The sequence below is a fragment of the Ochotona curzoniae genome, unplaced genomic scaffold (genome assembly GCF_017591425.1).
Source record: "Ochotona curzoniae isolate NIBS_2020 unplaced genomic scaffold, NIBS_Ocur_1.0 scaffold_4683, whole genome shotgun sequence".
Classification (NCBI taxonomy): Eukaryota; Metazoa; Chordata; class Mammalia; order Lagomorpha; family Ochotonidae; genus Ochotona; species Ochotona curzoniae.
This window is the reverse complement of record NW_024467121.1, coordinates 1062209-1068886: the sequence shown is the minus strand read 5'-3', so window position 1 is coordinate 1068886 and position 6678 is coordinate 1062209. Positions and strand designations below refer to the sequence as shown.

Genomic DNA, 6678 nt, shown 5'->3' with positions numbered 1-6678 from the left:
GCCCAGCTGCCCAGACAGTGGAAAACTGTGACTGCGTTTTCTGCAGCTTCCTGTTCATCTCAACCCTAAGAAGGCGCTATGGACTATCTCAACAATGTCAAGATGTGACATAAATTTTCATGCGAGTAAAGGCCAAAAAACCCAGGGCTTCTGGCAGGGTGGTGGGGAGGTGGAAGGGATACGATGGGAGGGGGAAATGAGACGTCTGAGGCTGACATATTGCAGGCCCTAGAAACATCTTTTGCTCTTTTCCGGCCCTAAGAATAAAAACTCCCTGATAGGGCTGTACTCCTCTTTCCTATTATGGAGATGTGTTTTGGGCTAGAGGAGTAACTGTTCTCAATAAACGGTGGGCAGCCTGGTTTTGCTTTGCTCCCTTTGGAGGTCACTCAGGCTGGCTCTGTGCCCCAGACACCCCCCCCTTTTGTGCGATTCCCTAGAACTTGTGGGGGTGATTGCTGGTTTTAGGGCCCGGCCCCTTATTTGGTTTTAGGAAAAGCTCTTTTTCCTGCTGATTCATGGAACTTCCATTGTTCTTGGTGCAAGAAAGACCAGGAGCTGGGGATAAGGGAATATGGGTCAGGTGCCATTGTGCAGGCTCCAGAATCTGAGGTTGCCCATGGCAGGCAGAGGTGCCTATTTATTCAGGAAGTCAGTGAGCATTAGCCTGCCTCATAGAGATGGGCAGATAAGCCAGAGGGCCCAGGGGCTGACTCCAAATGAGAAAAAATCCAGTGAGACAAGTGAGACAAGCTGACTGTCTCATTAGAGCCCACTGAAGGAGCCAGCCTTGGTGACACCTTCCGTAAGCTGAGTTTGGACTTCTGACTTCCAGAACGGGAAGAGGTAATAAATTTGTATTTTTCTGAGTCACTTAGTTTGTGGTCATTATTACAGCAATTACAGGAAACTAATACCCAAAGGCATGGCTGAGGGGATGGCAGGCAGCTAACATAGCTGATTCCAAGTCACTGAGACTGGCTCACTACCTGGCTTACATATAGACTCAGAGTGCTTTTTTTCATAACTAGATAATATTTTCCAGGGAGAAATGGATTTTGCTTTATTCAGAACTTTACCATTTCAGGAAATCATGTCAAATATGGCAAAGCTGGGCCCGGCGGCGTGGCCTAGCGGCTAAAGTCCTCACCTTGAACGTGCCGGGATCCCATATGGGCTCCAGTTCTAATCCCAGCAGCTCTACTTCCCATCCAGCTCCCTGCTTGTGGCCTGGGAAAGCAGTCAAGGACGGCCCAAGGCTTTGGGACCCTGCACCCATGTGGGAGACCTGGAAAGAGGTTCCTGGTTCCCGGCTTCGGATCAACGCAGCACTGGCCATGGAGATCACTTGGGGAGTGAATCATCAGATGGAAGATCTTCCTCTCTGTATGTCTGACTTCGTAATAAAAATAAATAAATCTTTAAAAAATATGGCAAAGCTGCTTGGGATACTTACTCTACCAAGTGAACCCACTCCTGCCAGCCCGGTCCCAGTCATCTGTGTGCATGGGGCACCAAATGTGGCCTCCCATACTTCACCTCTCACAGTGTCTATGTTCATATTACATGGGTATTCTTTATTACAAACATGTTCCTTGTTTCTCTCTCTGTGTAATTTCCATAACCTAATTATATCTTAATAGTGCTATTATTGAAAATAAGGATGTACATAGGATGGATTATGTCGTCATTCAGAAGAGATTAAACAGATCTAGGAAGCAAATCTTTAGATCAAAGAGGGCTGATCATAACCACTCCCAAATGTCCCCTCATAGCGGCTGGCTTTGCTGTCACGTGTGTTGCCTGTCTGCCATCTAAGCAGCTGCACCTTCCCGAGGGACCTATCTGCCTCTAGGACAAGCATGATGAGCCTGTACACCGTGTCCTGCCAGGCCACTCCCCCCACCTTGGACACATACCATGTGTGCAAGACAGCACACTCATCCGCTGCACACGATTGCTGCGGGCAGTCACAAGCCCATGGCTGAGCAAGCCAACAAGTCCATGATCAATGCATTGACTCCCTTCCCCCTGCCCTGGGGCAGCCATCACAAGCTCACTTAGACGCCTCATTACCCCTACCAGATCTCCTCTATTCCCTCCTCCCATTGTCTGTGCTGACCTTGGTCATCCACTATGTGGAAAGCACCTGCTTGCTTCTCTGACTCTACATATAACCTTGTGGGCTCTGCAGCTGGGCCCCATGCCTCGAGCTCCACACAGCACCTGGCAGGTTGTAGGAGCACAATGCCACCCTGTGACATCAGGAAGGCAGAGGGGCATGATAAGTGTTTGCCTTCCATTGAATTCCATTTCCTCTTCTCTTCTGAGATGGCCCAGCTCCGGTCTTAGCTTCCTGATCCTTGAACCACAGCTTCCTTCTTCCTCTTTTTCCCACTAAGTTGTCATCTGCACTGCCCTCTCATTCTTGAATAGAACGCATCTACTCTGGACACACACACCTGAGTCCCTGGTCCCCTGGTGCCCTGCGAGCACTGTAGTTGCCCCACTCCCCCTGACTCCTCGCCATGCTGATCTTCTGCAGGAGTACAGCGCAGCTACCTAGTTCTAGGTGAGAGAGGGACAGAAGGATTTCCTTGTTGGCACTCCTACTGCCGGGAGCTAGCTCTGACGTCTAAAATGCAAATGGCTTCGATTGTTCAAAACCGCATTTCATTAGGAATTCTAAGTTCCAAAAGAGCAGAAGCAGCACTCCTTGTCCATGACCCACACAGTAGCAAGCAACAGTTCTGGCTTCCTCTCACTCTGCCCCTGGGCCTACCTGAATCACAAGAGTGACACAAATCTTTCGTGACTCCTAGTTCTGTTGCCTTGGGAAAGGTTCCAAATTCAAGGAGAGTCTTTGGATGGCAGGGAGGCAGGGATTAGTCAAATCCTGTCATCGCAGTGACAGCAACAAGGACCAAGCATGCATGCACAACACTCACCTGTACTCAGTCCAGTCCTCCAGACCATGACAATGATGTCAGCACCATCACCGGGACTCTATGACCAGGACATCAATTTCCCTTCTTTATCAGTATGGACATACAGGCCCAGAGGGTAGCCCCAGGTTGCACACACTGCAACTGGCAATCCCCGGTGCTAACCCCTGAAGGAAGAAAATTGAGAGGAAGTAAGAATCAGGAAGAAGGAAGGCATGTCTCAGTGGGGCCAGCTAACCACTCCTAGAAAGAAAGGTAGGTGTCCTTAACACTCCTGAGCTTCTAGAATCTAGAGCAAAGAGGCCATGCCAGGATGTGAGTGCCAAACAAGGCACACTGTGTTAAAAAATAAATACTCTGAGCTTTTAAACATACATGGTTGGAACAACCAAAGAGAGCCATCCATTTTCTTTTCTCTAAAAAAAAAATAAACAAGTTTGTTCTTGTGAAAAGAGGACTGCCATTATAGTGAAACACAAACACCCAGCTTTGGAAGCACACACATGCTTCACTAACCCCCTGGAATCCCAGAGATCCTGGAGTTGGGTCGCTGTGATGAGGGAGTGAGTGATGAATGCTCTTGGGAACGTGTTGTGTTTGGATGCACCCTGGGAAGAATTGAAGGATTCTGGGCTGCAGACCACTGCTGAGAACAACCCTAAAGAAAACCCAGCTAACCCTGTATCCTTAAGGGCTTGGTTCCAGAGTCCCTATAGATACCAACATCTTGGGTACTCAAGTTCTGTAAACAAGATGGTATGATATTTACATATAACCTGGGTGCGTCCACTTAAATATGTTATCTCTAGATTACTTACAACACATCATTCAATGTAAGCCTGTGGAAATAGTGTAAAGAATAATGAAAAGGAAAAAAACTTGTACATGTTCAGTTCAGCAGAATTTCTTTTTGGAATGTTTTTAATCCACAGCTGATTAGATCCATGTATGCAGATCCCATAAATACAGAGACCTGTCTTTACTCTACCTTGGGCCTATGCACATTAAGCACATGCACAAAGACAATGAGTGTATCCAGAATACCCAGAAGGCTTTGTCTCCAGCGTCTGGAGCGCCAAGATGGCCCAGACACCCCTGACATGCATTCTGCTAATGACACTGTTCAGGTTCCAGAGAAAGGCTCCTCTGTGTGCCCTATATTTTCTAAACAAAAAGGAAATGCCCTCCACATGCTATGAATACAAGGGCTGGCATCATCGCCAGCATCGGCAGTGAACACTGCTTTTGGAGTCCAGGAAGATTTGAGGAGTATAAGATTTCAGATTAAAAAGAAAATGAGTTAAGATCTTCTTGGCATAGGTGCAGCGGAGGCACAATAAAGCACTGAGGGCTTGGGCCATCTTCTGCTGCCTCCTCTGATGTGTTAGCATAGAGCTGGCTTGGAAGCAGAACAGCTGGAGCTCAAACTGAGGCTACAATTCTAGATGCCAGTGGCTTAAGTCACTATGAAACTCTGGCCCCAAACATCCATTAAGTTACACTTTAGAATACCAGTTGTGGTCCTTGCTTGAGCAGTCTTTGCCATAGTTGCATAGGCTTCCCATGGAGCACTGTTTGATAGCAAACATCAGTTTCAAGTCTGTGTACGCAATCAGATCCTGTGATTCCCAGAGTCTGTGTTCTATAAAGTTATCACAGACACTGAATTTGTGAACAAGAGTACTGAACCATTCCTCCTGAGGGAAAGGCAGGGCTGGGGTCCCCTGAGCCACTGATCACATTTCACCAACTGATTAGTACATAACCTTGCCTGATGAGTGTTTAAGGTTGGACCCCTTTAGCATATTTATTTTTAATTCATAAACAGTGAACTCACAATCAATATTGCTGCAACTCATCAACGTGCAGATTCTCCATGAAGTGCGCCAACGCCTCCCGTACCAAGGAACACTACATAGCACTTGACCTCTATTCTGGGGGACCTTTTCAAAGGCAAGTTCACCAACCAAAAATAAAGCATTTTTTAAAAAGACAGTGGTATTTAATAGACCTAGGAAGACAGTTGTTTACAGGATGAGAGCTGGGAGACAGGATGCTACCTTGTTTGGTGTCCACTGGGAGTGTCTCTAGGGTGACTAACTTTTCCCAACGGTGTATGTTCTGTGAATGACCTCCAAAGCATGGAGGGTTGATCGGGAGGTTACAAAGACATTTTCACAAGTAGGTGAAGTCATAAATGTGACAGCTGTGAACACTGAAGATCAACAGCTTGTGTATTTAGGTGTAATTTAGTGAAGTGTGATATTAATTTTTCATATTATACTAAATAACTTGGTTAGAAACATCAAAATTGTAAGTGGCTTTATTTTTATAAAAAGACGAACTAAGATTTAATTACATTTTCGCTAAACCAAATTAAAATTTCATCTTTACATAAACAAGTGTGAGCTAAAATGTTCATATCCATTCATTATATCTCAGAATTTGGCATTTGATTTTATAGATTCCTCTAAATACTTTAGAATAAAAAACTTAAGGCCATCATTTTATTTGTTTGCATTTCTTTGTTTTGAGTTTAAATGCATTTTACTTTTAGACAATAGACATGACAATGTTTTATCCTTAAAAACAATGCCTCCACTCAGAGTGAGTCACTGTCAAAGTAAATGAGGAGCTCAAGATGGCGTCAGTCCTACTTCCTGTAAGTCCTGGGGTTATGTGGATGACAAGTTGATGTTGAGCAGTGATAGATCCTCAGGCATTGCCTCTTTTGTTAACATTTTTCCATTTCTGAAGCATCCTGAAAGAACATCACAAATGGGGTCCCATCTTCCTCTCCAGCAGTCAGAACAACCATGCCGTCTGGATGCATGTCTTCGCCAATACAAGAATGGTCATTTTTGAAATTAGCTAGGTGGGCTTGATTGGTTCTGCAGCCCCTGCCACTGCAGGTTTGACTCTTCCTGGTCTCTGTTTTTCTGGGTTGCCTTTGGCTGACTCCCTGTCATCTTTGCTGTACTTCACTCAGGCTCCTTTTGGGAAACCAGTTTCCTGCAGCTGATGGTTCATGACAACTGCCACACCAATGCTTGGCAGAGGCATTTCCAGCAATGAGTGAGTCATCGCTGTCACCCTCTGTCCTACTGAGCATCTTGCCTTCAACCTCCTGGCACAGCCCAACCGCCATCTCCCAGATCTTGTAAATGTTGGAGAACGTCTTGTCATGACTGATGAGGACCTGGCAGCAGGAAGGAGATGACTGGTGCTAGCTTGGCAGGAGCCCAGAGCTTGAAGCAGTCCTGGAAGTAGGGATGGGGGTCACATTTCTTTATATTTCTTAATATATTATAAACTGTGACCTTGGAATGGAATTGGTTATTTAATGCCTTAACTCATTACTGTTAATGGTAAACAAATGTGAACATCTTTATTATAACATGGTTATGTTGCTAGGATGTGGGAATTGTGGCACAGTGGATTAGGGTTCTGCTTGCCTGTATCTCAAATCATAATGTCTATTCCAGTCCTGGCTCCTCTGCTTCTGATACAGCTCTCTGCTAATGTGCTGGGAAAGAGCAGGTGGTGGTTTAAGTACTTGGATCTCTGCCACCCACATGGGAGGTCTGGATGGAGTTCCTGATTCTCGGCTTTGGCCTGGCCTTGCCCTTGCTGTTGCAACCATGTAAGGAATGAGGCAGGTTGTCTCTCTTTGTCACCATTCCTTTAAAATAAATAAACATAGTTTTAAGATTGCTAAATAAAAGTAAGAAAA

The 6678-nt window shown here is 45.6% G+C and overlaps 1 pseudogene; it reads right to left on the bottom strand.

Annotated features, from left to right (window-relative positions):
• Positions 1–5679: 5679 nt before the first annotated feature.
• Positions 5680–6132, bottom strand: LOC121148114 (annotated as a pseudogene).
• Positions 6133–6678: the final 546 nt, after the last annotated feature.